This window comes from Bombus affinis, chromosome 1, assembly GCF_024516045.1.
Source record: "Bombus affinis isolate iyBomAffi1 chromosome 1, iyBomAffi1.2, whole genome shotgun sequence".
NCBI classification, from domain to species: Eukaryota; Metazoa; Arthropoda; class Insecta; order Hymenoptera; family Apidae; genus Bombus; species Bombus affinis.
Genome location: NC_066344.1, coordinates 15527306 through 15551076, shown reverse-complemented (window position 1 = coordinate 15551076; position 23771 = coordinate 15527306). Strand labels below are relative to the sequence as shown.

General features: G+C 37.6%; 1 protein-coding gene and 1 long non-coding RNA gene across 15 annotated transcripts in view; one reads left to right on the top strand and one right to left on the bottom strand.

Annotated features, from left to right (window-relative positions):
• Positions 1-23771, bottom strand: part of LOC126922638 (frequenin-1) — a 72544-nt gene that overhangs the window by 25968 nt on the left and 22805 nt on the right. The gene's annotated exons all lie outside the window — the stretch shown is intronic.
• LOC126922765 (uncharacterized) overlaps positions 15843-23771 on the top strand; it is a 48184-nt gene continuing 40255 nt past the window's right edge. For 3 of the 13 annotated variants that reach the window (XR_007712928.1, XR_007712926.1, XR_007712927.1), the window contains exon 1: positions 22761-23719. This is a non-coding gene — a long non-coding RNA (uncharacterized LOC126922765). The other 10 variants (XR_007712937.1, XR_007712935.1, XR_007712929.1 and 7 more) reach the window with 10 other exon arrangements.

Genomic DNA, 23771 nt, shown 5'->3' with positions numbered 1-23771 from the left:
TTCTTCATATTCACAATTTGTCCAATTTGGACATTTGGTAGAATTTTTTAACAGTTATATTAACATGTCGGTGGCTACCTCCAGCGGGGTACCATCCTCGCGTTTGCTAGGTTATTTTAGCCTTCTTTCCATATTTAAGGTGCTGATCGTGCTTGGTACTGACGAAGATTTCTTTGAAAACACGCTTGGCAGTCAACATGCTAATCAGCGAGCAATAAATTACGCGAATGGTCGTTGGAAAAGCTTGAATGAAAAGCTATGAATCTGTTTGAATTTACTCGTCGCAAACAATTAACTACTCGATAACAATCGAAAAAGATTTTTTCATTAATCGAAATCCGGATCTTAATAGCTTTATATTTTACATTTTAAATTATGTATATATTAAATTATATTATAATTATATTACATTTTAAATTATATATATGTTATATTATACATTTAAATATAAAATAACATGGTATGGAAATAACATGGAACTGCAATAAATAATATCGTAAAATACAAACTCTACATTATTCGAAAGAAAGTGTTTCAGATAGATCTTGTCCTATTTCGAGAGGGACATCTGGTGGCGGTTGCAAATCTTATCTAGGTGGATGCACCTCCGAAACTGGATGGTGGTTTTTGTTTTCCTAAATGGTATGATACACTTTTTTAGACATCATTCGATACGGTTTTTAATTCTCTACAGAATAGTATACAAGTACCTGTTTCGAAAAATGATTAGTTTAAAAGATATTTTAAATTTAATATTGTAAGACTTGAATGAATAGGAAGGAAAAATAAGTCAACGTTTACAAGTCACTGAAGATTTTATTAGTTTATATTTAATGATAATACTAACACATATATAAAAATGAAAATATATACACAAAATAACGTATCGTAAAAATAAGCTTGATTAGACTTTGAAGATACTACAATAACATACACATAACGTAGAAAAAAAGAGTTTCACACATGTAGCGATTATTCACGATCGACTAATCTCAACATCAGCATATATTCTGCCACGTCTCTGGGCGGTTCTCCCGCTCTCCAATCCAACATCAACGTTGCGGACATTGTTTCTCCTGGAGAAGGGTTGATGTTGTATAGGCTTCCGAACTGTCTCCCCGACATAATAAATTTTGCCAGATGGTGTCTTATCGTTTGATGTGGTTGGTCCTGCACGCCTTGCAAGTGAATCTTCCTGGCCCATGGTGCCTCCAATCTGAATTTGTCTGGTAACAAACGGATCGTTTCGAAGGTTTGGTGGATTCTTAGCCCCCAATCGATAAAAAAAACGTAGAAACCTCTCCTCGTTCTTTTCGAAATAATAGCTCTGTCCCAAAAATTAAGTGTTCTAACAGTTATTAGCGCAGCGACGAACATCCCTGAGGTCAATCTGTTCGGATCCGGTATGTAAATCCAGGGATTCTCCACTATATCAGAATTAATCTGCGCCGTTATTCTGGGCCATTCATTTATTCGGACCCAAACGGTACTAGGCGTCTCGAATCGTATAATTTTGACACGAACTCCTTCTTGAAATGCTGGGTGCGTTTGTTGTAAAATGTCCATCTTCTGCAAGTGTCTTCGAAAATTTCAAATATAACTTTTTGACTACTGTGAGTACCTTACTCTCTCCTCGAGCCGAGACGACACTTTGAATTTGTCGTAACTCGGTCCGTCCTTACATACGGGCTCGTCTATTGCGAGAAAAGTGGGGATGCAATGACCCATTCTCCTACTCATTTGCTTACCGTTTGAACTAAACGAGCTTTTTCATTAGTCATGTTTCATATTTATTTTGTCCTACCGTTTTATGACATAACGGTATAAAACGGTATAAACGGTATAAAACGGTATAAACGGTATAAAAACAGAATATATAGGTTTTGTTTTTAATACACCAGTATCAGATATCAATTGTTGCCTTTTATTAAAATAAATATACCATTATTAGATGCTCTCTTTAACATGCCGATCCGTTTTTTTTTTTTATTTATTTATTTAAATTCACTATTTGTCTAATTTGGACATTTGGTGGAATTTTTTAGCGGTTACATTAGCATGTTGGTGGCTACCCCCAGCGGGGTACCATCCTCGTGTTTGTTCGGTTATGTCCTTTATAAGGTCTGCTGGGTGCTTCCTTTTTAGTCTTCTGTCCATATTTGTGATTTTGTATGTTTCCGCAGCTAGCCGGTTTATGTGTGTTGCTATTCTTGATTTGTATTTCTCGGAGTGTCTGCTGATTTCTTCCTTGACCGTTGGCATTCCCAGGTCCCTTCGTATATCTTCGTTTCTGACGTACCAAGGTCCGTTTACTATTGTTCTGAGTATTTTAGCCTGTATTACCTCTATTTTGTTTATATGGCTCATTGCTGCCGTCCCCCATAGTGGTATTCCGTACGTCCAGATTGGTTTTATGATCGTTTTATATATTTTTACTTTATTTTCTGTGTTTAGTTTGGATTTTCGGCTTGTTAGCCAATACATTTGTCTCCTTGTTTTCTGTATTTTTTCTACTATTGATTTGATGAGTAGTTTCCAGGTAAGTTTTTGATCTAAGTGGAGTCCTAGGTATTTGACATGCTTTGTTTGCGTTATATGCGTACCGTTCAATAGGATGTTTGGTGGTATCTTTTTCCGTAGCGTGAATGTAATATGGTTGCATTTATTGGGGTTTGCTTTTAATTGTTTTTCTTGTAGCCAATTTTCTATTTTTACGATATGTTCTTGTAGTATTTTGACTGCCGTTTCTGGGTTAGTATGCCTGGCTAGTATAGCTGTGTCGTCCGCGAATGTCAGTATTTTGCTATTGATAGTTGTTGGTATGTTGGCCCTGTATAATGTGTATAGTATTGGTCCTAAGACGCTTCCTTGCGAAACCCCTGCCTTGATGTCTTTAACTTCAGAGTATGTGTCCCTGATTTTTATTACGAAGGTTCTGCTGCTTAGGTAGGATTTTATTAAGTGGTGTATTTGCTCCGGGAATTGTTTCCTAATTGTTTGTAGTAGACTTTCATGGTTAATTTTATCGAATGCTTTCTCTATGTCTATAAAGAGGGCTGTGCAGTATTCCTTGTTTTCTAGTGCTACTATTATTTCGTTTATAAGCCTGTGCATTTGCTCTATCGTGGAGTGTTTGTTTCTGAAACCAAATTGGTGATCCGGTATTAGTTTTTTTGTCTCTATTATTGGTTTTATGCGGTCGTATATTATCTTTTCCAGTATTTTGGAAAATACTGGGAGCAGTGATATTGGTCTGTAAGATGCAGTTTGGTGCGGGTCTTTGCCTGGTTTATGTAACATTTTGATTTGTGCTAATTTCCATGGTTTGGGGAAGTATTGAATTCTTAGAATTGCATTGAATATTATTGTAATTAGTCTTATTGCTTTTGGCGGAAGGTTTTTCAAGATTTTACCATTGATTAGATCGATTCCTGGCGCTTTGTTGTTTTTTGTTTTATCAATTATGTTTCTAATTTCTTGTGCCGATGTTTTAGGTATGGTGTATTCCTTGTCGGCTGTGGTAGTAGTGGTTTGTGGATCCTCCTCCGTATGACTTTTGAGGTTGCTGTTGTTGATAATGTGTGGTGTGAATGTGTTGCAGAGGTGGTTGGAGAATTCTTCGGCTTGTTCTTCGTTGCTTCTTGCCCATGTGTTATCTGCTTTTCTGATTGCCGGGACGGGTATTATTGGCTTCCTTATTTTTTTCGTGGCTTTCCATAGTGAGTAGTTGGTGTTCTCGTGTGTGGAGAGTGTCCCTATGAACTTTGCGAATTCGTTATCGTTGTGCTCCTTTATTTTGTTTTTTATTTCCTTTGCAAGTTTGTTTAAGTGTTTTTTGTTTTCTCGGGTTCTGTATTTTTGCCATTTTGCTTTTGCTTTTCTTTTTTCTTTGATTTTGTCGAGTATTTCTTGCGGGATTGTTATTGTTTGTCTGCTGGTTGGTTCGGGAGTAGTGGTTGTCCTTGCTGCTTCCTGAATAGTTGCTGTCAATGTTGCTACTGCCTGTTCTATGTGTTCAGGAGTTTTTAACGGGATGTTGCAGTTTATTTTGCTTTCTATTATTTCTTTGAAGGTTTGCCATTTGGTGGTTTTGTTGCATAGTGTTTCTGGTTTGCTATAGTGAATTGGTTTGTTTCTGTATTCAATTATTATGGGTGTATGATCGGAGCTGAGCTCGAGGTTGGGTGTTATTTTTAGTTTATTTGTGTTTAGTCCCCTTGTAACTGCAAAGTCCAGAAGATCTGGTTTTTTGTTCAGGTCAGTCGGCCAATGTGTCGGTGTTCCTGTGGATAATATATTGAGGTTATTATTTCTTATGTATTTTTCCAGTGTTCTACCTCGAGGTGTAATGTTTCTTGACCAAAGCGTGTGCTTTGAGTTGTAGTCTCCCGCTGCGATGTACTTGTCCCCTAGGTCCTGGAAGTATTCTTCCCACATTTGTGTTGTTATTTTGTGTCGCGGAGGCACATATACTGCTGACAACTGGAAGTAGTTGCTGCTAGTTTGAACTGTAACAGTGGTTGCTTGTAAATATTCTTTGTTAACTTGGCTGTGTAGATAATGTTTGATATCGTTTCTGACTATCACTGCTGTCCCTCCGTGAGCTTTTCCTGAGGGGTGTTTGGTATCATATATGGTGTAGTATGATATTTTTAAGTAGCTTTTTGTAGTGAAGTGTGTTTCTGAGACAAGTAGTATGTCTATATTGTTATTGTATATGAATGTTTTAATTTCGAGGGCCCGTTGTTGCAGGCCATTTGAGTTCCAGGCTGCTATTTTTAGAGTGTCCGTTTTTATTTTTTGCTTAGCACGTTTGTAATTAGTTGTAGCATGACTGTGATTTGTTGAGTTTGCTGTTTTAGTACTGCATTTTGTTCGCTTATCATTCTGGTTAGCATTTCGGTGTTCTTTATGGATTGTTTGAGTAGTTCTTTGATTTCTGCAGTGTCATTGTTACTATTGCTGTGGTATTGGTTGTGTGTATGTGTTGATTGGCTGGTTATTTGAGCATAGCTTAGACCACCAATGGTGTTGGTGCTGATAGGTTTGGTGTTTGTTGCTTGCTCTGTACTTGGAATTATTTCAGGATTTGTGCTGTCCTGTTGGGCTTGTGTGTTAGTGATTGTTCTGCTTCGTAGGGGCGGGAACAGTTTACGTTGTAATTGTTTTCTTACTTCACATCCTTTATAGCTGGCTGGGTGGTTTCCGTTACAGTTGTAGCATTTAACCTCCTCAATTTTTCCCGTGAATGGGCAGTGTGTCGTGAGATGATTTTTTGCGCATTTAACGCATGCCGGGGTTCTATTACAATAGTTTTTGGTGTGTCCGTATTGTTGGCATCTTATGCATTGTGGGATTTCTTTTTTATGTCTGGGTGGCTCCACTTTTACTATTGTGTTTAGTAATTTTTCTATATCGTATATTTCCTTATTGTTGTTTTTAGGTTCTAGTTCAACTAGGAATAGCGGTAGTGGTTGTTTGGTATCGTATTTGTTTTGACCTTACTTGGTGTCCGATTTTTGCCAGTTCTTCACTTATTTTTCCAGTATTTGTTTTTGGGTGTAGTCCCCTGATTACTGCTTTGTAGCTTTTGTCTGTTTTGAGCTGAAAAGTGTGATATGCTGCATTTTTTTCCTTTAGTGATCTTGTAATTTTTCTGAATGTTTCTGGGGTGTTGGTTTGTACTTTAACCTGGTCTATTTTTATCTGTTTGATGATGTAGTTGTCTTTCCCTGCGATGTTGTTTAGCAGTTCGATGAGGGGGTCAATTATTTTTGCGTCTACGTATATTGGTGGTGGTTTGGGTGTACGGTTTGTCGGACTTTCCGTTGGGTCCGTTGCTGCCTCTTCTGGCAGTGCGCTGAATGGATTGTGCAGTTTGATATCTTGTAGCCATTGTTTTTTTTCATATGTATCAATTTTCCTCGCGCTTGCGAGCGGGGTTACCTTCCGTTTTTTGCTGGAGGTTGCCACCGTCCAGCTTTCTTCCTGGTGTATTGGTATGTTTTGCTCTTCGTCGGATTGTGTTGTTTCCATAATATCATCATTTTTCTCTACATATGTAGAGTCTGTAGCTTTATTTATGAAAAATGTTTCACCGGAGTTAATTATTTTTATTGGTGGAATCTGCATGATTCCACGTTTTGTCTATTTTTGGCTTTAACTTTGTCCCTATCTCTTCTCTCTTGCCGCACTTTCACTGGAGCACTGTTTCGCACGTCCGTTTAGGTCGCCTGCCCAGGCGGAACTGCCGATCCGTATTCCTCTAATTTTTTAGTCTTCAAGCTGATGAAAATGTCGCTTGAAAATAGAAATCGAAGAGCAATTTGAAAAACACTGTCGCGCTACGAGTGTGAAAATTGTGACGTGGGCCTATGTGTCGTCGCGTGTTTTAAAATATATCACACTCAATTGTATTATTAATTATTAAAGTAAATTATTCAAATTCGAGTATATGCGTTATATCTTTAAGAAAAATTATATTTTTTATTATCTTATATACAGGGTGGTTGGTAACTGGTGGTACAAGCGGAAAAGGAGTGATTATACGCGAAAAAAGAAGTCGAAAATATTTAATAAGAATTTTTCGTTTGAGGCTTTGTTTTCGAGAAAATCGACTTTAAATTTCGCTGGGTACGCGTGCACTTTATCACGTCTCGTTATAACGGATCTCACTGTAGATCGTTGTCTCGATGGATATTATCGCAGTTTAAGTTTATTTTTGCCGTAACGGAAAATTAGGAATGCATAATGAAATAATATAAAGTAGTCATAAAGTTTATTATTACAAAAATTGCTGAAAATGTCCATTCTGCCGTACACATACTTCTGCTCTTCTAATTAAATTTCTATGAACATTTTCTAACGTATTCGATTGTTTTAATGTATGAAAGGCTACAATAATCTTTTCTTTCAATTGCTCGCAACTTGCGATTTCTTTAGAATAGATAATTGATTTGATATGGCTCCATAAATAAAAGTCCAATGGAGTTAAGTTAGGAGAGCGTGGTGGCCAAGCTACTGTTCCAGCGAAAATTCAAAGTCGATTTTCTCGAAAACAAAGCCTCAAACGAAAAATTTTCATTCTATATTTTCGACTTCTTTTTTCGCGTAGAATCACCCCCTTTCCGCTTGTACCACCAGTTATCAATCACCCTGTATATATGTTATAAATTTAATTATCGAAAACTTCGTTCTAATATTTTACGGCGCGTGAAATGGTCCGTGATCCGTTCCTCATTTTCTGGCTGCCAAGGGTTCGTGTGCCGTTATTAAGATTCCAATAAACCTAAGGCTACATTATAAACTGAATCTTTTAACATAATCTCTAATCCTGCAACTATTTTCGGTTTATGAATGGATCCTTAGAACAATCCTTAGATTTATTGCACGCTCTTACAAATTACGGACAAAGTGGATATTTGTCTAATGGAGAAGCAACTTTTTCCCATAAACAATGACACCCACGAGCTACGTTGGCAGGAGACTCCCTTCTCCTATCGTCATTTTTTTATTTACTATGAGATTTTATTTACTATTTATTATTTTATTTAATACTTTTTATTTATTATGAGAATTTTGAGTAAGTTTCCCTGGCGTGGCGCAGTGACATGGCTAATTATTTATAATAAGTTAATAAGCTCTTCATTTATTGACACTAGAAGTACCGGAATTTGAGACGTAGCTATCTCTACCAAAGCCAGTTGTCACGTCGCGTGAAAAGGTTCATGCGACGTTCTTCACTGTCTGAACGTTAAAGCCAAGCACCAATAGAAAGACACTCCATAAATCTATCGTCTCACCATAAACCGAGTCTTATAATCCTACAGGAACCGTTAATCCTGCAAGTATTCTCGGTTTATAACAGGTACTTATAAAGTCCTTAGGTCTTTATAATAATAATTATATAATGAGAAAAACCGGTAATTATACAATGGGGAAAGCCATTTTATACACATTTGCAACATGCTTTGTTTCAACATCAGATGCCAGCCAAAGTTTAATTCCGAATTTATCGGGGTAAATTCGTAAATGTTGTGTATACCTTTCCCTTCTTTTTTTTTTTTTTTTTTATTTAATTCTTTACATTCTCAATTTGTCCAATTTGGACATTTGGAAGAATTTTTGCGTATACCTGCATCTGGCTTTGGATGGGAAAAGTAGCTCGTCTATTGTAATGTTTACAGCAGGTTTATAGCAATCCTGGCTGTTTTCAATAAACTTATCCCATACGGATGATATTAGTGCAAATTTGTTATTTTTCTTCTACTTCTATCATCTTTTTTGTCAAATCGAATAAATGTCAATATTTCAACAAACTCATCCCGACACATTGTGCTGGAAAAGAAGCTTGGTCTCCATTTTGTATTCCACAAATATGAAAGTTTCAAATTTTTCGCTTCGTATGCTCTCCGTACAATATTCTGAAAAATGCTTTCAATTTTGTTTCTTCAATTTTGTTGTTCAAGGATCCATTTTTTACCCAAAACTCGAGAGGCTTCTGATTCGGTGTAGGATATACGCCCCTTTAGATTGAAACATTAGATTCAATTAGAATCAAACATATTATAAATCATTATAATCTAAGTTACAGTACCAGAATTTACTTATAATTCTCAATGAGAATTGATTCTAATTATTCTACCAGATAAAAAAAAAAGGTATACGTTGCAAAATATGGCTGTCGATCAGTAAGGAAAATGCGCTAATTACTTTATCTTTCATGATACTTTTATTGCATGTTCTGTGGGCCGGATGTGTCTTTGAATATATTGTGCAAGGGTCATCTCCCAGAAGCTGACCCTTCTTGAATTCCTTTCCACTCGGTTCCGTTTGCGGTAATTTCATTTGGACTAGCTTGTACATTTGTACAAAAATTCCAAAAGAAAGGCCCCGAGGTCCTTTCATCTCCGATATATTTTATAACCTGTTAATCGCAGCGTCATACTCACTCAACCACCCTTATTATCCTAACCTATTCATTTTTTTTTTTTTTTTTATTTATTTCTTAATATTCACAATTTGTCCATTTTGGACATTAGGTCGAATTTTTTAGCAGTTATATTATCATGTAGGCGGCTACCCCCAGCGGGGTACCATCCTCGCGTTTGCTAGGTTATTTTAGCCTTCTTTCCATATTTAAGGTGCTGATCGTGCTTGGTACTGACGAAGATTTCTTTGAAAACACGCGTGGCAGTCACATGTTAATCAGCGAGCAATAAATTACGCGAATGGTCGTTGGAAAAGCCTGAATGAAAAGCTATGAATCTGTTTGAATTTACTCGTCGCAAACAATTAACTACTCGATAACAATCGAAAATGATTTTTTCATTAATCGAAATCCGGATCTTAATAGCTTTATATTTTACATTTTAAATTATGTATATATTAAATTATATTATAATTATATTACATTTTAAATTATATATATGTTATATTATACATTTAAATATAAAATAACATGGTATGCAAATAACATGGAACTGCGATAAATAATATCGTAAAATACAAACTCTACATTATTCGAAAGAAAGTGTTTCAGATAGATCTTGTCCTATTTCGAGAGGGACGTCTGGTGGCGGTTGCTAATCTTATCTAGGTGGATGCACCTCCGAAACTGGAGGGTGATTTTTGTTTTTCTAAATGGTATGATACATTTTTTTAGACATCATTCGATACAGTTTTTAATTCTCTACAGAATAGTATACAACTACCTGTTTCGAAAAATGATTAGTTTAAAAGATATTTTAAATTTAATATTGTAAGACTTGAATGAATAGGAAGGAAAAAATAAGTCAACGTTTACAGGTCACTGAAGATTTTATTAGTTTATATTTAATGATAATACTAACACATATATAAAAATGAAAATACATACACAAAATAACGTATCGTAAAAATAAGCTTGATTAGACTTTGAAGATACTACTACAATAACATACTCATAACACACAAAAAAAGAGTTTCACACGTGTAGCGATTATTCAGGATCGACTACTCCCAGCCGCAACAAATATTCTGCCACGTCTTTCGGCGGTTCTCCATATCTCCAATTCAACATCAGCGTTGCAGACATTGCATTTCCTGGAGAAGGGTTGATGTTGTGTAGGCTTCCGAACTGTTTCCCCGACATAATATATTCTGCCAGACGGTGTTTTAACGTTCGACGAGGTTGGTCCCGCACGCCTTGCACGCGAATCCTCCTGGCCCATGGTGCCTCCGATCTGAATTTGTGTGGTAACAACCGGATCATATCGATGGTTTGGTGGATTCTTAGCCCCCAATCGATTAAAAAAACGTGGTAACCCGTCGTCGTTTTTGTCAAAAGAATAGCTCTGTCCCACAGACTATATGTTCCAACAGTTACTAGCACAACGACTAACATCCCTGAGGTCAAACTGTTCGGCTCCGGTATGTACAGCGAGGGATTCTCCACTATATCAGAATTAATCTGCGTCGTTATTTCGGGGCATTCATCTATTCGGACCCAAACGGTACTAGGCGTCTCGAATCGTATAATTTTGACACAAACCCCTTCTTGAAATGCTGGGTGCGTTCGTTGTAAAATGTCCATCTTCTGCAAGTGTCTTCGAAAATTTCAGATATAACTTTTTGACTACTGTGAGTACCTTACTCTCTCCTCGAGCCGAGACGACACTTTGAATTTGTCGGAACTCGGTCCGTCCTTATATACGGGCTCGTCTATTGCGAGAAAAGTAGGGATGCAATGACCCATTCTCCTACTCATTTGCTTACCGTTTGAACTAAACGAGCTGTTTCATTAGTCATGCTTCATATTTATTTTGTCCTACCGTTTTATGACAGTGTTAACGGTATAAAAACAGAATATATAGTTTTTGTTTTTAATACACCAGTATCAGATATCAATTGTTGCCTTTTATTAAAATAAATATACCATTATTAGATGCTCTCTTTAACATGCCGATCCGTATTCCTCTAATTTTTTAGAGTCTTCAAGCTGATGAAAATGTCGCTTGAAAATAGAAATCGAAGAGCAATTTGAAAAACACTGTCGCGCTACGAGTGTGAAAATTGTGACGTGGGCCTATGTGTCGTCGCGTGTTTTAAAATATATCACACTCAATTGTATTATTAATTATTAAAGTAAATTATTCAAATTCGAGTATATGCGTTCTATCTTTAAGAAAAATTATATTTTTTATTATCTTATATACAGGGTGGTTGGTAACTGGTGGTACAAGCGGAAAAGGAGTGATTCTACGCGAAAAAAGAAGTCGAAAATATTTAATAAGAATTTTTCGTTTGAGGCTTTGTTTTCGAGAAAATCGACTTTAAATTTCGCTGGGTACGCGTGCACTTTATCACGTCTCGTTATAACGGATCTCACTGTAGATCGTTGTCTCGATGGATATTATCGCAGTTTAAGTTTATTTTTGCCGTAACGGAAAATTAGGAATGCATAATGAAATAATATAAAGTAGTCATAAAGTTTATTATTACAAAAATTGCTGAAAATGTCCATTCTGCCGTACACATACTTCTGCTCTTCTAATTAAATTTCTATGAACATTTTCTAACGTATTCGATTGTTTTAATGTATGAAAGGCTACAATAATCTTTTCTTTCAATTGCTCGCAACTTGCGACTTCTTTAGAATAGATAATTGATTTGATATGGCTCCATAAATAAAAGTCAAATATAGTTAAGTTAGGAGAGCGTGGTGGCCAAGCTACTGTTCCAGCGAAAATTCAAAGTCGATTTTCTCGAAAACAAAGCCTCAAACGAAAAATTTTTATTCTGTATTTTCGACTTCTTTTTTCACGTAGAATCACGCCCTTTCCGCTTGTACCACCAGTTATCAATCACCCTGTATATCTGTTATAAATTTAATTATCGAAAACTTCGTTCTAATATTTTACGGCGCGTGAAATGGTCCGTGATCCGTTCCTCATTTTCTGGCTGCCAAGGGTTCGTGTGCCGTTATTAAGACTCCAATAAACCTAAGGCTACATTATAAACTGAATCTTTTAACATAGTCTCTAATCCTGCAACTATTTTCGGTTTATGAATCGATCCTTAGAACAATCCTTAGATTTATTGCACGCTCTTACAAATTACGGACAAAGTGGATATTTGTCTAATGGAGAAGCAACTTTTTCCCATAAACAATGACACCCACGAGCTACGTTGTCAGGAGACTCCCTTCTCCTATCGTCATTTATTTTTTTATTTATTATGAGATTTTATTTACTATTTATTATTTTATTTAATACTTTTTATTTATTATGAGAATTTTGAGTAAGTTTCCCTGGCGTGGCGCAGTGACATGGCTAATTATTTATAATAAGTTAATAAGCTCCTCATTTATTGACACTAGAAGTACCGGAATTTGAGACGTAGCTATCTCTACCAAAGCCAGTTGTCACGTCGCGTGAAAAGGTTCATGCGACGTTCTTCACTGTCTGACCGTTAAAGCCAAGCACCAATAGAAAGACACTCCATAAATCTATCGTCTCACCATAAACCGAGTCTTATAATCCTACAGGAACCGTTAATCCTGCAAGTATTCTCGGTTTATAACAAGTACTTATAAAGTCCTTAGGTCTTTATAATAATAATTATATAATGAGAAAAACCGGTAATTATACAATGGGGAAAGCCATTTTATACACATTTGCAACATGCTTTGTTTCAACATCAGATGCCAGCCAAAGTTTAATTCCGAATTTATCGGGGTAAATTCGTAAATGTTGTGTATACATTTCTTTTCTTTTCTTTTTTTTTTTTATTTAATTCTTTACATTCTCAATTTGTCCAATTTGGACATTTGGAAGAATTTTTGCGTATACCTGCATCTGGCTTTGGTTGTGAAAAGTAGCTCGTCTATTGTAATGTTTGCAGCAGGTTTATAGCAATCCTGGCTGTTTTCAATAAACTTATCCCATACGGATGATATTAGTGCAAATTTGTTATTTTTCTTCTACTTCTATCATCTTTTTTGTCAAATCGAATAAATGTCAATATTTCAACAAACTCATTCCGACACATTGTGCTGGAAAAGAAGCTTGGTCTCCATTTTGTATTCCACAAATATGAAAGTTTCAAATTTTTCGCTTCGTATGCTCTCCGTACAATATTCTGAAAAATGCTTTCAATTTTGTTTCTTCAATTTTGTTGTTCAAGGATCCATTTTTTACCCAAAACTCGAGAGGCTTCTGATTCGGTGTAGGATATACGTCCCTTTAGATTGAAACATTAGATTCAATTAGAATCAAACATATTATAAACTATTATAATCTAAGTTACAGTACCAGAATTTACTTATAATTCTCAATGAGAATTGATTCTAATTATTCTACCAGATAAAAAAAAAAAAGGTATACGTTGCAAAATATGGCTGTCGATCAGTAAGGAAAATGCGCTAATTACTTTATCTTTCATGATACTTTTATTGCATGTTCTGTGGGCCGGATGTGTCTTTGAATATATTGTGCAAGGGTAATCTCCCAGAAGCTGACCCTTCTTGAATTCCTTCCCACTCGGTTCCGTTTACGGCAATTTCATTTGGACTAGCTTGTACATTTGTACAAAAATTCCAAAAGAAAGGCCCCGAGGTCCTTTCATCTCCGATATATTTTATAACCTGTTAATCGCAGCGTCATACTCACTCAACCACCCTTATTATCCTAACCTATTCATTTTTTTTTTTTTTATTTATTTCTTAATATTCACAATTTGTCCATTTTGGACATTAGGTCGAATTTTTTAGCAGTTATATTATCATGTAGGCGGCTACCCCCAGCGGGGTACCATCCTCGCGTTTGCTAGGTTATATCCTTTGTAACAAAATTACACTGTATAAGACCGTAATATAACCTGTCTGGACCTACGGAATCCAACTATGGGGAACAGCAAGCAATTCCAACATTGAAATACTCCAATGCTTGCAATCGAAAACGCTAAGATTCTTAATAAATGCACCCTGATATGTTACTAACGAAACAATCCACCGCGACCTCAAAATACCCACAGTCAAAGATGAAATATACAAGTCCAGAAGCAGATATAACGCAAGAGTCAACAACCACCACAACCCATTAGTTATCCAACTGCTTGACACGACGGACCAGATCCGTAGACTAACAAGAAAATACCCTTTAGATTAAATCCTTAGATCCTACTAGAACCAACATCATTGTATCGCGCCAAATGAAGTTACTGAAAATTCTCAACGAGAATTGATTGTAAATATTCTAACAAATAAAAAGAAAAAATAATATCCTTTGTGAGGTCTGCTGGGCGCTTCCTTTTTAGCCTTCTAACCTATTCGTGAACGAGAATTATAACGAGATATTACGAGAATTTACGACTCACATTGACGTACTTTTTTGAGTTCGGGTCTCTCCGCGAACGGTCGAGAAACACAATGTATTTGCGTAGAGAATAACATCGCAGTGCTGTATCGTTCACGCATAATTCGCGTCAAACTCTACGGAGAAACAGCCCCGCACAAAATTCAACCGCATTTAAGAGATAAAAGGCCGAAGTATCTGCAAATAACGTGCCCGGGCCAGCGCAACACGAAGGGAAGGGAACGTCCACGTTTCGAGCTCGACGAATTGGAAGAATTCAGATACAGCGGAGAGTTCGATCGTTCGATCGATAATCCAATAGATGAAAATTCTTATGGATGAGACGAATCGAAGGAAGCCGGTCGGATCGAAGGAGAAGCAGAAATAAAAGACAAGTAAATCGGATTCGCTGTTTCAAGGAAAATGAACGTGCCTCAAAGGAGAAGGTTAAGTTGAATGCGTGGCCCGTTTATTTCGTTTGTAGGCCGCCGAAAAACTAACCTAGATTTGAGGATGGACATTATCGGATGCACGTACGTTACAGCAATGGCTCAGAGAAATTTCTGTCGCGTTAAAAGACGATCGATGACCCGAAAAAGGATGACGTTTTCCCAATTTTCGGTCGGATTTAGTCAAACAGCTTAACGTGACACGATGCTCTTTACCATTTCTCGTAGTTCATGCGTGTTGCAATCGTCAGGGGAAAAAAGAAGGTTGTCGATTCGTTTGCAAAAAAGATATACATAATTTTGTGAAGGCCTAGGCTAGCTCAACGTACCATACGAAAATCGTCGATTTCTTCGATAACTATTTAAGTTTCCTTTTGATAAATCGCGCATACATAATGTTTCTAGCAGGCCGGTTTGGTCGCAACTGACTTTTATAACCTTCGATAAATTTGCGCATGGTTTTCGAGGTAGCACGCAGTGACCGAGACAAGGCCAACCCACGTTTTCGTACACGGCTCGCGTTCCACCTTTTCTTCGCTTCTCTCCATACCGTATAACGAATTGCCTCGCAATTATGCTCGGAACGCCACCTACGCAATTTTATTTCGTTCTAGTCCTTTGAGTTTCGCTCGATCCCTGCAATTTATTACTCGAATTTCATTCCTATCGTCCCTCTCACTGCCGAGATCTTTCCACAAGACTGGAAAGGAGTGTTGCCTGCAACGTAGCTCGAGAAATACTTTCATTTCGGTGCTTTCGTGCTGCAATGCCCTTTCGTTGCACCGTATCGTACATACCAAGCGCTAGTACTGAGTTGTTACATACCGGGTGATCTGACCGAAAGCGACGAGAACGTGGCTTAAAACAGCCGTAATTGACAAATTACGCGGTAGGAGAAGCGCGTTGACGTTTCGGTATCCGATTACAAAATGTTCGCCTGTCGTCATTATCGTCCGCCAATGTACGCGTTCCGTTCCATTTTCCAGAATCGATCTGCTCTGTAAAGTTCGACGAACTGCAAATACAGTCGACCCTCGCATAACACGGTTAATTGGTTGCAAATTGGCGTTGCAACGAAACCGTGTTGTATAAGAATATCGCGTTAGTCTTCAGTGTACCGTGTCGTAAGAGGGTCGAGCGTATGTGAATATCATCGACGCAAGCTACGCGAATCAAATAAATTCGAGATACGGTTGCTTCTGGTCGCGAAATGAATTATCGTCCTATTTCGTGGTTTCGTGATTCGCCGATGCGCTCGATGTCCATCGACGAGGAAATGGAGTAACGAGAGGGGAAAATGCAGGTAATATATTTTTCATTTCGTTGTTTCGCTATCGCTGTGACGATCTTGATCGCTGGCAGCGATTAGATGCGTGATCGCGTTTGCCTGTTGCTGTATCCTCGAATACGATAGAAATGTACGGAGAAGGCACGCGTCGAAAATTTGCATCTTCACGGTGAATAGGAAACGATCGAAACCTGTTGAGTTTCGACATCGTAAAATCTGGTTACGCGTGGAAAGTAATGACAAGGCAAGGGAAAAAGCGATTGAAACTCTGAGAACCGAATGCACGAGTATAGTACGTTCTACCAGTCGAAGAACAACGTCTTTTCCCTCTCGCAAACTTCTCTCTTTTGCAAATTCGTCTATCTGCAGATTTTCCAAATGGACATGAAATTTGTTCCGTGAACGGAACACGCGACAAGCAAAGCAAGCAAGCACAGACTGAAAAACGAACGAGTTTACAAAGCGGGGCGCTGCTGTTCTGCAGTAACAGCACGTTCGAACGGTATTTAAGGTTGGCAACTAAGTAATTGGGGATTTTGTCAATGCCATCTAATGACAAAATCCGTAATCACTTAGTTACCAACTTAATAGCTACAGCGGAGAAAATTCGATCCTGCGGACCCATTATGTTCTTATCGGATCTACGATCGCTTGAGAAGAGAACGGTCGAGTCTGGTTTGTTTTTCCTTTACAAACTTAACAGTAATGTTGTTCTTTGTCCCCGACTCCTTCAACTTATAAATTTTGATGCCACCAACAGATCGTTTAGATGGTTTAGGTTCGCCAGATCTTTTCTACCGCCGTTACTCCTTACTTGTGAATTCACATCCAGTAAATCTACTCAGGATCCACTACGACTCTTACTGCATGTGTGTCGATGTTTTTGGCGTTGGCATCGGTAGCTTTAGAAATTCGCTTCGTGTAATTTTTTGAGGTTACATTCTGTTACATATCTTTTGTACTTTATTTGTATCTTTCCTATGCACTCTACGTAGCTCTTTTGGTTCTAACACCGCACGTGAACGGCGATTTATCGTTTGTTCATCCTGTTTCTATTTATCTTTAGATAAATAAAAAAATACACGAATAAACAAAGATTGAAAAAGAATGTAATCAGCCGGCGCAGAAGACTCGTTGTTGGAAACGCTACGAAATCTATCGATTTTCTGGACGACCGGCTGACGGGTAGCAGAAATTAGCCGACTACGATTCGACGTTGAATTCGAGAGAAATGGAAATTTTATTTCTCCGCTGACATCTTACGACGAAGCACAAGTGAGAAAAATTGTTTTAGAAGAAGATTTAATATTACGGAACTTCCTGTCGCAAGATGGCGCGGCACGTATTTCTTGCCTGTTGACTATTAATTATGACGCGTGCACAGCTTGACAGCTAATTACGAAGAAAACGTCCGGCGAAGCTTGAAACGCTTTTTAAGACGCGTAAAACCACCAAAGCCTTTAGCAAAAGGACGTTGAACGTTTTAACAGCGCTGTTCCAACCTCACCAGCGTGTAATGAGGCGAAGAGAAAGTGAATTACGCGCGTCATGAATCGTCTCACAGTGTATAACGTTGATGTAATAAGGTGTATCATCGCGGCTGTTTCGAGGTAAAATTTCATCGACAAAGAAAGGCGCATTTGTTGCGGAATACGATTTCGCGGCTGATTGAAGAAAAACTAGAGCAAAAAGAGGCCGGCTCGTCGAGTTCTCTCGTCGACAGAGGAAATGATAGGCCATAATTCATTGGGAAAGTAACAGTTACGTCGACGACGCGACGTATGGAATAAAAAAAGGGATTATCCCTGTGCAAAAGATGATACGACGAGCTAACGTCACCTACAAAAACGCCAGCGGCTGGAGAATAAAGCATGGGAAAGATATTACGAGCTAACGATAATTTCAGCCACGTGGTTGCCACTTTATTGCTCGACGATGTACACCGCGTCGTCACACCGAACGAATAATTTATACCACCACGTATACGCGACAGTGTCGGTCAACTTCCAACTAGCTTTCCACCGAATGTTGTTCGCGTGTTTATCCGCTTGACTCTTTTTTTAACAATTTTAGTGCATACGCTGTTCAACTGTACACGGTTGGGTAAAAGTAATCGCAGCACAGTCGGGTGGAGGATGATTCTACGTGAAAAAATATGTCGAAAACGTGGAATAACATTTTTGTATATCACGCTTGGTTGCTGAGAAAATCGGATCTGAAAATTCGTCAAGTATATTTCAACTTGGCTGATTATCGACCAGGTATGAATAAACAATCGGCAGCAGGTTGTTATACAGGCAGAAAAATGTGAAATGTGAATGTGAGTGAAAAATGTGCAATAGAACTTTTTCAGTGAAGGCCACGCTTTCAAAGATACAAACTTTGAACGCGTTTCATTGAAAACGAACTGGTCTGCCGTGCACGTGAAACAATTTCAAATTTAGTTTTCTCGGAAACGAAGCATCTTATGAGAAAATTTCGTTCTACATTTTTCGCTTGTTTTCTTGTGTAGTTTAAACCTCTGTTGATTATTCACTCTCGTTCGGTCTGGAATTAGCCGAATTTACGTTTACTTGTCAAACTTGCAGGTCGATTTTTTGGGGAACGAAGCCTCAGAAGAAAACATGTTTTCTTCAAATTTTGTTTTTATTTTCTCACGTAGAATCGCCTGCTGCTCGGCTCTACTACGATTTCCCTCCTATTTATTCGGATCCTTCTGTGTGAAATATTCTCGAAATTTCAGTGCAGTTGTCATCGCAGATGGCTCGCGTTATCGCTGCTCGACGCGACCATTTCTAATCTCCGCTATTCGATATTTCGATCGGTCGATGGATTCTTTGGTCCACGTGATTTTATCGGGTTGGAAACGAAGGAAGAATCTGTAGAATCTACAAAAATTGGTCGATTACGTAGAATAAATAAATACGCGTCGGAAATTGGAAGACCGTTGGCGAGGAAGAGAAAGGATGACAAACGTGACTGTTGCCGAGTTTCTGTTGGCCGAGTTTGCACGACTACGCGCGTTGTTTATCGAATCCGCAACGTCAAATATTTATCCGAGAGAGGAGTAGCATAATGGTTTCGTAGATAACGCATTGACGAAAACAGCCTCGAACCAAATGCCTAATTAGCTTATTAGTTCGATCGTTTTAGCGAACAATTTTCACAATGCTCGGAGGAAGTTTCACGCTAACCGTTAAGACTTGGCGGTTTTCGTTGCGATCCAGCCGATACGTCGTGTATCTCACGGCGTATCTGCCAGGCTTCGTAATTGGTTCGAGGCCAAGAAGCCTTAATTAGAAACTTCGCGTCCATTTGTTTCCCTTTCCCACGTCCCCTTCTTCCCTTCCCTTCCATCATCTCCAACGATCTTTATTTCCGTATATTACATTAAATTCAATTAAATGTTCATTTTCCCTGCGTTCGTCGTTTCCCGTATTTTTCGCCTTTGCTTTTCGAACAATCGCGTTCGCGAATATTTCCCAGGGTCTTCGCAATTCTCTCTCTTTCTTTAATATCGCGTTCGTTCCTCTGCTCGAATTCTTCGATTCTCCAACCGTCTGCCGATTTTCTCCGACGTTCGCTCATCTCATATCCGGCATTTTATCCTATCCATTTGGTTACATTATTTCGAGCGAATTTCCTTGAAGCTTTTGGCAACGGTTCGACTGGCCTTTCGCGTCTCTTCTTTCTTCGCGTAGCGCGCGAGACAATACGATGTGTATGAAATGTAACGTAACAATATCGGAGATTCAGAGTAACAGTTATTTCGAACAATTTTTGGAAAAGATTCATTGAGTAAAAATTAATATTCATTTTGTAGCGCCACATGGCCGTAGGAAAAGTTTGAAACGGAAAATTCAAATCTAGGAGAGACCCATATTATTGTGACTTCGAATACTAACGTTGTTTTCGGTTACAAGGTCTAGAAGCAAAAGAACTTTGAATAGATTATTATTGCTGTTTCTTGGAATCTTCAGCCAGAGTTACAGAAGAAGGTTAACTTTTTGTCGTAACGTCCGTCGATATAAATGCACGAAGGTGCTGCCTATAACATTAGTATTAATATTCTTTCTTCGGTTGGTATAGTAGCATTGCGCGAGCGATGATTAAAACCGGCATATGCTATCTCTGTACTTGTGTTTGTACGTATTTTTATACGTCTGACTATTAGAAATTCATTCACTCGTTACTTTATTAAATACGCATACACGTTATAATCATCTCAATTTAAATGGAAGGCGGTTATCGACGAATTTGAAGGAAATTTGTCCGAAAATGAAATGATTAAAAGATATCAATTTTTGTATTGTTCGGACTACGAATAACCACGATATGAGTAATTACTATATTTTTCTTTTTCGCTATCGGTAATCATTATTGCTAACGGAAATTTCATTTTCGCTACCAGTAACCAATAAAATAATTTAGTTAGTGAGCATTATTATCGACAGCCAGAATTTTATTTTCGTTACCGATAATTATTATCGATGGTCAAAACCTTCTTTTTGCTTATTTCTAACTAATATCGGCGACAAGAATTTTCTCTGGTTGCATTCTATTATTATCAACTGTTACTAACGTTACTCGTGATTAGTATTCATTGGAAACATGAAAGAATTTCATTACTTATGACACTTGTACGTTCTATCATTCTTTGCTAAAAAATGATATAGAAATACGTTATATCAAAGGAAGGATAGAACAAACGATATTGTAACAGTTTCATTAATTTATCGTGCTACAATATCTTTTATTTTATTCTTTCTTTCATATATTCTTATGGCGTTTCCTTTTGCTTAATAAAATATACGTTTCACAATCCATTTTCTTCATGTTGTCAATGAACATATACTAATTACCGATAATGTTGATAACAACTATCAATAATCGAAGGTAACCAGGAAAGATATTTGTCAACGAATAATCGTCGATAGCTAAAATAAAATTCGGACTATCGATAATATTTATTGGTAACCAAAAGAAATTCCGGACGTTTATATCGCTTACTATTAACCAAAATTAAACTTGCCTCGTCGATACTGCTTATTCGCAAGCGAAATAAAATTCCCCTCGTCGATAATGGCTATATCGATGATCAAACAAATTTTAATCATTTATATGATCGTCCGAAACCAAAAGTTTTTAATGAAAAATATTAACTCGTATATTAAAAATTTTAAAATTTGTCTGATATAACTGTTACGGTATCTGAATAAAATATAATAAAAGCGCTTGCCAAAAGTATACCACACACAGAGTGTGTCTCGACTGATCAAGTACATGAAAATGTTTGGTTTACCCGGCAAATCGTCAGATTTATCGGCCAATATCGGTGTAAGTCGGAGATATTATGCAATCAATATTTCCTGCTTTTACGGAAATTGATTGGCAAGTTTTAACGTTTGCTACTAAGCTGCGGTAAATGTCATAAGTTTCACAGGGACCCGTACTCGCACCCGCACCGTATCACAAGTTTTTCTGTTTCGACTTGCACATTATCGCTGTTCTTTTCTGCTATTATCGAAATAGAACGAGCGTAAAGATTCTATGAATTACCATTCGAGTCAGTGCAAACTAAAAACAGCAAATTTCACGCTGTTGAATAGGAGCGAGTAAAAGGAATCGGCCGTGTCGTTCGCTCAAAGAAACAGTCGAAACCAATAGAAATTCCAGGGGGGGGGGGTGGCGACTTTCGGTGAAAACATTGTTTTTATAGCTTTACTCACGTGTGGGATTGGTATCGATTTGGGCTAGATTTTTTCATGCGAGCCACGCGTATGGACGTGTGTCGTGTCAATGTTGCACACGTACGGACAAAAATAGTACAAGCGCGCTGCATATAGTACAATATATAGTTTAGAATGCTTTCTTTACACTCATTTTGTGTCGATAATAGCAGAAAAGAGCGACGACAACGTGCAAGTTGAAACGAAAGCACTTTGTCCGTGTCTCTTATACTTTTGTACGTGAAACTTCTGACATTTAGCGTAGCTCAGTAGCAAACGTTAAGATTTACCAATTAATTTCATTAAAGCAGGAAATAAATATTGATTTTATAATATTCCAGATTTATATCAACGATGGCGGTAAATCTTAAGATTTGCCTTAAAAATTTAACATTCTTTGATATTTTACAAGAACACATGAGCGTGTCACAGAGCCATAAATTAGCAATAGAAAAACCAAGGGGGCGTAACGAACATCCCGCGAGTCATCGAAACAACAACGTATACAGCGTCCTAGTGTGAGAAAACAAAAAACAAAGAAGTCTAAAAATTATTTAAGCTGTTAATTAGTTTATTTAATTATTTTATTTAACGATTTCACATATTGTTTATACACAACATTAAATTAAAAGTATACAAAAATATAGGTAAAATTAAAAACATTAAAGGTGACTAATGATAAATAACACGACTTGAACGTGAAATTAAAAATTCATAATACATTTTAATATTTTTTTACAGTGTGCTGTCGTTCGATTATAACTTCATTTAGTCATAACTGATGGTGTAACTTTTTCATTAATTTTAACACCACTAAATTGGTGCATTTTATTCTATTGGGTTGGCAACTACCACCTAATGACAAAATCCGCAATCACTTAGTTGCTAACCGAATATACTGTACTTTATAAAAGCAGAAAAAGTGGCGCGATTAATTGCCAACAATTCCAGGTAAACAATAACTGATAATAACAACAACAAAAAAGAAAAACAAAAAGTGAAAAAGGGAGATCTCCCTGTTCGGTCACGCAACGATGTTCTTCACAGAGGGCAGGCAGATCTCCCTATTTGGTTGGTTAGTTGTTAAACGTCATTCTGTTGGATTCTCATAATAAACTCTGTCAGTATATCTAAAGTATGTTTTTTGGCTTTAAACTTACGCGAAATCATTCGAACGACCAGTGATTTCTTAATTACACCACTCGCTGTGTCTTCGACGTGACAAGTGTATACGTGTCACATTTATATTACAAGAGTCGAGTTATCTCATTAAAAGGACTTCTCTTTGTTTTGCGAAACGCGTCGTTTCGCGACGTATTCGTTTCGTTATTTACATTTGGTAATGTTTTGTTGGTGTTGCTTTGTAGGGCTGTTGGACACGGTATATATCCCGTCGTCGTTCCGGTAATAAAGTTGGAAATCTCTGGGTTTGAGGAGCAAACGCCGTGCCACTAGAAGCACCGGCTTCTCTAATCCTCGCCTCGGCTTGTTCAAGAGGCAAAGAAGACGAAGAAGCGGCGTTGCTGGCAAGGGTTTTTCTCAAAAAGCCGTCTAAGATGAAGAGGATCGCTTGGAATATTCACCGATATTGCCGTCACTGGTATAACACCGTCTTTCTCCGTTTTCCAGCGTCGTGGAATAATTTTCAAAATACAATGAGCATCTTGGATGAAGAATAAACCATCAAACCATAAACCATAGACCAAATAGACCATCAAACGAATGCGATTTTACCTTTTTATTTTGTTCTTTTGTGTTTGATCGAGAGGATCGCCGGCGTTCGAAAGAACGAAACTTTCGATAAATTGCATTCGATTTAGATGCGACGCACGATGTGACGTTTGAAACGTTCTTTGAGCACTGCGAGTTTTCGGGACATTTCGAGGCAGAAACGCGGCAGCTGATTGGTCATTGATTAGAGTAATTTGGGAAATTTCATCGATCGCAGCTAAAGGCGACTGGAAATAGTCTC